This window comes from Mus caroli, chromosome 6, assembly GCF_900094665.2.
Source record: "Mus caroli chromosome 6, CAROLI_EIJ_v1.1, whole genome shotgun sequence".
Lineage (NCBI taxonomy): Eukaryota > Metazoa > Chordata > Mammalia > Rodentia > Muridae > Mus > Mus caroli.
This window is the reverse complement of record NC_034575.1, coordinates 72560176-72568787: the sequence shown is the minus strand read 5'-3', so window position 1 is coordinate 72568787 and position 8612 is coordinate 72560176.

The window sequence follows — 8612 nt, the reverse complement described above, 5'->3', positions numbered from 1 at the left end:
CTGATATAGCTGTCTCCTGTGAGGCTTTGCCAGTGCCTGGCAAATACAGAAGTGGATGTTCACAGTCATCTATAGGATGGAACACAGGGCCCCCAATGGATGAGCAAGAGAATGTACCCAAGGAGCTGAAGGGGTCTGCATCCCTATAGGTGGAACGACAATATGAACTAACCAGTACCCCCAGAACTCGTGTCTCTAGCTGCATATGTAGCAGAAGATGGCCTTGTTGGCTATCAATGGGAAGAGAGGCCCCTTGGTCTAGTAAACTTTATATGCCCCAATACAGGGTAAAGCCAGAGACAAGAAGTGGGAGTGAGTGGGTAGGGGAGCAAGGTGGGGGGAGGGTATAAGGGACTTTTGGGATAGCATTTGAAATGTAAATGAAGAAAATATCTAATAAAAAAGGAACAAAGTATACAATTGTGTTCTCCCTTGTCCGTCAGTACTTAGTTCCTATGATATTTTCTAAAGACCCAAAGAAATTGGGAAATAAAATGGGACAAATTTAGAAATGGTGCAAGTGCCAGAAGGAAAGCAAATCGAATGGATAGAAATGAGAATATTGACTCAAACAGTATTCTGGCACTGTGCGGCATGAGAAAAGGAGAAACTTCAACTGCAAAAGCAGATGTATAGGTGTTGAAGGCAGGAAAGGAAAGGAGAAGACAAAATAATTATATTTATATTTTGAAAATTCAATGAGAAGTAAAATATCTCAAGGGAAGTACTAATTATAAATGAAAATGATATAAAGGAGTTTTATGTTATATATTGAAAATACATGTACATAAGTATAAATGACAAAGATAAATAGTACAGCTGACAGGAGCAACCAAGCACAGAAATGCTCATGAAACATTTTTCTCACCTTGAGAAGATACTTGAACATTTTTATAACTTATATAATATGTTAAATCACCCAAAACCGAGTGTGTGTAATGTTTCCAGCAAAAACTTATTAAAGTATCATATTAATATTTTATTCTTATATGTTATATTCCCTAATAGTAAGAATTTTATAATGAAAAGACAAAGAATAATCATAAGGTTTCATATCCATTATTCCTATGTCTCTGTGTGATTTGGAGTGAGATTTACCAGCACATGTGTATATATATATATATATATATATATATATGTGTGTGTGTGTGTGTGTGTGTGTGTGTGTGTGTGTGTGTTTGTGTGTGTGTGTAGGTGTAGGTATAGGTGTATGTGTACGTGTACTTGTACGTGAACTGGTACGGATATATATATATCCTGCATGTGTATGTATAAAGCAAATTCATACCTGGTCCATCCAAGGTCAGGTCAGAAGAGAACATCCAGTCCCCTGGAATTAGAATCACAGACAGTTGTGAGGCACTTCGTGAGTGCTTGGAACTGAATCTGGGACTTCTCGAAGAGCAACTGCTGAGCTATCTTTCAAGCTCAAATCTTAGGCAAGTTTTAACAGCGTTAAGAAACTTTGTCAATTAACAGTTGCTTATAAAGGATGAAAACATTGTCTCTGGAATAATATGATTCTGTCAATGAGTGAATGAATGAATGAATCAATGAATGAATCAATGAATAAAAAATTATATGGTTTAAAGTTTTAGATACAAGAGTTTTCTGATTTTCAGGAAACAATTTTTTCCAATAATTGTGAGAAAATTTAATCCTAAATTTAGGTGTTTTGAATATTTTCATCTCCTATAATTATCAAATGGTTAAATCTAGACATTAAATATTATTCTAATTTTTAACAGATATCATCATGAATGTTAAAAAGGTAGAAATATAGGCCATCCTTTGTGTAGGTACATAAGCATTTTCGCCTAATGTTTTTGATAGCTACACTTTGAAAGTTTAGCGTTTCAGGTGTTTATGAGTCCGTTTGAATATCTGGGAACCAGAAGGCTGGGTGAACAAGATAGACTGTGGCTGGTCTTAAAGGCTTTGGGTCTTTCATAGCACGTGCTAATATGAAATGTTTGTTTCATATTACTCCAAGCTCATGAATACCAATTTTAAACAATATGTGTGTGTGTGTGTGTGTGTGTGTGTGTGTGTGTGTGTGTTGGGATGAAACCTTTCCTCTGCTGTGAGTATCTGCTTCCATTCTCCCTTCCTGGGTTTTGTCTGATATTTTTACAAAGACTACAGAGCACAATGGTATATAACTTTTTTTCTTTGGTTTAATGGATTTCAAAAAAATAGGAATACATATGAGGCTAAAAATTTAAGTGACTTTTCAACTATAAGTTAAAGAATATATGTTACCCAAATCTCATGGTTTCCAAAAGAATTCAGAGGTTATTTGACTTAACTGAGAGATTTTGAGATTTGGATGAAGGTAAAGACAGACAAATTTGGATGATTGTCTTAATGATCTGTAAGAATTCAAAAAGTAATTAACAAGTTGTCTTTTGCCGCTGTCATATTGCTATGAAGAGGCACTATTTTTCTCATTTACAAAAACCATATAATTGAAGGCTTGCTTATAGTTTTAGAGGCTTCGTGAGTTACCATCATAGTGGGGAAAATGGCAAGCAGGCAGGTATACATGGTGCTGGAGAAGTAGCAGAGCATTCTATATCCTGATCTATTGGCAGCAGGAAGCAAAAGAGTCTGAGCCTGGTATGGGCCTTTTTAACCTCAAATCCCACACCCAGTGGCATATTTTCTCCAAGAAAGCCACCTCATAATCCTTCAAATCTTAACAAAGAGTTCCATTTCCCTTGGTTAAGTATTTAAGTAAATGATTCTCTCTGATTCAAACTTTTTCAAACACAACATGAGTAAATGGCAAATTTAAATAATCCAAAAATTCTTAATTTTTATTGGAATTTTAATTTAGAATATGGACTTAAGGATTGAGAGTGATTATGTTGGTAATGTGCCTCAAATGGTCAAAGAGGATCCCAGAGTATATCAATTTTTGTAACTCACTAAAAGATCTATCATTTTTATACTCACTAAAGTAGATAAAATCAATAATAGTCCCAGGGACAGCCACATGATTTATGGGTTCAGCTGAAAATAAAAATCAAGATATATTGTTCTCAAAAGAAAAAAGTATGAATAGTGATTCATTTTCTGAAAGTGTTTGTTGTATATTTTACACTAAAGATGCAAAGAGAGAACACATACAAAGCAGTTTTTTCAACTCTAGTTTGACAAATCAATTAAAAGAACTTACCTTTTGATGCCCTTTTCTCTGGGGTATGGGAATATCTAAGGTTCCCAGAGCTCTGATCCAGAATCATATCCAGTACACACTAATTACCAAGTAATTGGTTACCCTTCTCACAAAATGCTGTACTACCTTGACTTTCTGGCCCCAGATGATGAAGTTCATCTTTTTTTCTTTCACTCTTGTCACCTCAGCCCATGGAAGATGAGTGCTTCCTTCGTCATTCTCAGTACCTAGAGTTGTGTTGTTTCAGATGCGGAATTTATTGAACCACTTACCCAAATGCTATGCAATACTGACTTTGGGTGGGGATAGTGGTATCCTACTTTGCCTATTCCAAACATTGTAATGTGTACAGCATCTCTAGTGCCATGTCTCTTTTAGTCTTTATTCAGGTCTCTAGGAGGAGTGATGGGTCATGGTGTAATGTCTTCTCATGAAAACATGACCTAATTTGTTTCAGCAAGAGAATTACTGCAAGCTTGTAGAAATGTGAGGCGAAAGATTAGACTGGGCCAGCTCTGACTAAGTAGCTGGGAAGTGGTGGTTGGCTGTCTATGCTGGGGACAAAGGGACTGATAGGCAATGAACTTCTCAAGACCATAAACCAATGCAACAGAGGCCTTTACCTATAACTCCAGTTAAAAAATGAAATCATTCATAATTTCAGGAAAATATTAACATTAATATTTTGACAAGAAGCCTGTTCTGCTGCATTTGTGGAAAATGTTCAATTATATTTTACATACCTTTCTTCTTAGAGATGCTCTCACTACAGAGAAGATAGCTGCAGAGTATCAATTCATTTTTCCATTTTCCAAAGATTTCTGAAGGACACTGGTCTATCAGCACCTTATTTCAGAGGTCATTTCAAAATATACAACTATAATTTTCTCCATTCTTTTGACTGTTTCATTTCTTCTTTTAAGTTTGTTTTTTTTTTAGCATTGATGATTGAAATTGATTAAGGATTAATTTTAATATATCTGTTGCTAAAGGTGTCACATGATAATTGTGAAAGTAAAACACTCTTCTTTCAACTAATACTGATTTCTTCAAGAAGAAATAATTTTCTATATTTCAAATGACATCTAGATATTTCAGATATGACATGGTGACCACAACCACGAACTCCATGTTTTAGTAGCTGAAGTTCATACAGACATCTTATTTTTTAAAGAAACTATGGCTTATGTTTCATTTTAGTATGTACATGTCCAATGCCCCTTTATGAAATACAGCTTGTATTCTGAAGAAGGTCTTATTTGTATTTCCCTACGACTCATGAACCATTATATAGTAAATAATCAGTACTCATATTGTAAGTATGAATCAGATGTTTAGATTATTGTACATTTAGCTATATGAGATCTCAAAATAAGTGTATACAAAAACTAAGGCATGGTCTGATGTATCACACAGTTTTTTGTTTTATAATGATTATAGAACCATAAGTTCTGCCTTAGATACATTAGAAAATTTTTCTCTTTGGTAAAAAGGGCAGAAAGAGAATCAGGATTTGGGGAGCTTGATACCCTTAATCATCTGTTTTCGCTGACAAGGTATGGCTCCTGCTTCTGTGAGCTCCTCTGAAGTACTTTTTAAGTTGATATTTTTCAATCTGAGAGCATTCTCTGTTTGCCTTTATGGGCCAGAAAAGGTTATGTATCCGGTTGACTAAATGGCAGTCTCAAAGGTTGTGGAACCCCAAATGCAGTCTGTACAAATGTTTGCTCATATTCTTAAATCTTTGTATTTGGTCAATTGAGCCTTGTCTCTGCTTGGGGATAATAGAGTCTCTATGGTCAGGTGTACCTCTTACAATTGCTGGACAAGCCAGGGTATTCTCTTCACTCCTCACTGCCTTACCTTCATCTAGCATCCATCAAAATGACACTTCTTTGGTTTTAATTCATCAACTAACTAAATACATATATATGGATGAGAAAACTCTTAATAATATGCAATGGTTCTCATAAAAATATCAAAAAGATTAATTATAATATTATCATTCAGTTTCATAAAAATGATGGTTAAAAATGAGTAAGAACGTAATTCAGCAAAGTCAGTAAGTCTTGATGTTCACACTCGTTATTAAATGCCCTTTCCTTAAGAGTAGTAATTGCTACATTTTTTGCTCCTAATTCAAGTCTCATTAAAACCCCACCATCACAGTGAAACATTATTTAATTAACTCCATCTGACCTTGACCATGTCTCTGCACTACTTCACTTCTTGTAATTTCAGTTTTTTCGTTTAAAATGCTTTGAACTCATTTGTGCCATATTTAATATTATTTAATACTCCAGTATTTGGCATATAAGACATGTAGTTTGGATCTCATTTATCATAGGTCTGATATTATAAAGTGGTTTATATAAATTATTATCATAACAAATGAGTGGCATTGTAACTTGGGGAAATTTTTTTTAGACTGTATATTGCTATAACTATCAAGAAAACTTTTGACCTTTTAAATTTTTATAGGTTCATGCATGTGTTTGGACACATGTAGGTTGTTTTGCACATACTTGTGTACATATGCATATTTGGAAGCTCAGGAGGAAGGAAAGAATCAGCCTAGGTTGCTACTATTGTACCTTATTCACTGAGGCAGTCTTTCAATCAAGCTAAGAGCTTGATAATCTGGCTGATATTGCTAGTTTTCTTGCTCTGGAGATGCCTTATCTCCTCCCTCTTAGGCTGAAATTACAAATTGGCCTTGATGCCTAATTGACATTGAGATGGGGTTCTGGAGATTTGAATTCTGTTCATTCAAATGTTTCAACTGCTGAGTCACCTCCACAGCTTCCATCAAATCAACCTGATAAACTAACCCTATTTTAGTAAAACAGAAACTATTCACTCAAAAGCTTTTAAGTGACTTTATTGTTTGCATGTTTCTATCACAACAGGTAGTTTATAGGTAATCTAAACAAACTAAATTTTTTTAAAAAATGAATTAGTGTATTTTTATTTTTCTTTGCTAGTTTATTCTAAAGGCAAACAAATGTGAGTCTCACCTGCTATCAAAATGCTGTATACCTTTGTTGCAGGTGTGGGCTGAGATTTGAAGAGTATCTGCTGAGATTTCTCATCCTAGAACAAAGAACTGGACTGATGGTACATATATAATGGTAGAAATGGATGTGGTTTATTAATGAGAATACTACTAAGAATAGACCTGGTCCAGATAGCTGGGAAAACAAGAAAGTTTTACTGGATGTCAAATACAAGCATGTTGTGCCTTTACATGAAATTTACACAACACCATCTTCCAGAGCTTCATCACTATAGTATTTTTGTTGAAGAATCTTCTCCCTTTAAAAGTACTGACAGGAATAGAGGTTTCCAATGTTTCTCCAAACAGGCTTCTTTTACTTGTTGACTTTGGTGCCTTTTTTATGCCCTAATCTCTTTCCACACCATGATCCAGCTCTTTATAAAAGAAGGGCCATAGATTTGCGAAATGGGAAAATGTTTTGAAACTCAATTTTCTGGGTTCCTATAAAGATGAATCATTAGATTAATGTCAAAATAAAATTGTTTAAGGGCAAAGACGACACTATATGTTATAAAAATATCAAGAGAGGGGGTTTTATTATTGAATAGTGAACAGAATCCAAAACCAAACTACTTCCTTAAGGAAAAATAATTCTATTCATTCATTCCATGTAGTAAATTTTAAACAGGCTATAGGCAAATCATATTCACAGGATCTGAAAAGTGTTTTGAAGACAAAAGTAGGAAAATAACTAATCCAAGTATAAAGAGAAAAAAAATTGATTCCTGGTCTTTGTAGTGTCTCAGTTGAGAAAAAAGTTGAAGGGATAATAGAAAAATAATTAGACTCTTCTTATTAGCTTTTATGTCCTGCTGATGACTGAACACACAAGACTCAACAGTTGCTCTGAAGGCCTACATTTATCCAGTGTATATATACATTGTATTCATCTATGGAGCTTAAAGAAAACTTGTCCTGGGGCCTCAGTCCAAACTATGATGGAGTCAGTATAAAATTGAATGGATTTTTTTTTTTGTAGTGCTTGATGATTAATTTGCCTGGAAGAACTAATAAGTGATTATCTTTTTCTTATATTTTTGCCTTCAACCAAGAAACAGAGACAAGTCATGAGATCACCTGCTAACACTGGGCAAGCTCATTATCACTGTACATTTTATAGTCTTATGGGGTCTCCATATAAGAGAAAAAGTTTATTTTTATCTTGTAGTTCTACATCACAGTAGATCATTATGGGGAGCCACAGCATAAGGATCTTGAGACAATTAGCTCCATCCCATCCATAGTCAAGGGAAAAAAGGCCGAATAAATGTATGCTCATTTGCTTACTTGCTTATGTTCAACTGTATTTTCTACTCCTATATAATCCATGACACAATGTCTAGGGAATGGTGCTCCCAACAGTATTCTTGGTCTTCTCATATCACTTAGTTAATACAGTCCCCACTGAAATGTATCACAGTCTAACTCAATATAAATGATTCCCTACTGGGACTTTTTCAAGGTGACTCTCATGTCAGGATATCTATTAAATTCAACTATTGCAGTGGCCCTTCCTTCCTGTCCTCAAAAGTCACATGTCTTACAGTGTTGAAACCATACTATAAAATCTAATACTTTGTATATATTTCCAGAATCTACTTGTAACTGCCAAGTGACATTTTAGTAGAATTACCCATTGGCGATTATTTGAAGTAGGGTTAAAATATTGTCCAAAACATTTATTATATCAAGTAGGCTTAATCATTTAATACCCTATATTATAGATTTTTGAAACATGCATTATATCATTACTATTGACATTCATAACACTACCACAGAACATTGACTATTTTAAATTACTCTGGGGTGTGTTTATCTATGTTAACAACAACAAAAAAAAAAACAAAAAAACAAAAAAAAACTTAGTTTAAACTTTCCCGTATCCACTTGAAGACAGGGATGCTTTCAGCATGATGATACTCTTTAGGATTACATTATTGAGGAAGATATCAAAAATAATCTTGTATGTAAGTCATAGACCAATTGTAAAAATATATGTACATAGTAATGCTCATGTTCAAAATATAGCAAGCAATGATCTTTATTCTGGCAAATATATGTAACATGTTTTTCTCCCTTTTATTTTATCTTTTTATAGAAATAGAGATAACACAATGTCTTGCTCATTCTGGCCAAGTGGTTCTACTACTAGGAGTAAACGTTGATAGCCTGCCAGTTTGGAGAAAAAAATTCCTTTAAAAATGAAAGAGGATCCCTCAATACCTCTCCTGGACATATATCCAGAAGCTGTTCCAACTGGCAAGGACACATGCTCCACTATGTTCATAGCAGCCTTATTTATAATAGCCAGAAACTGGAAAGAACCCAGATGCCCCTCAACAGAGGAATGGATACAGAAAATGTGGGACATTT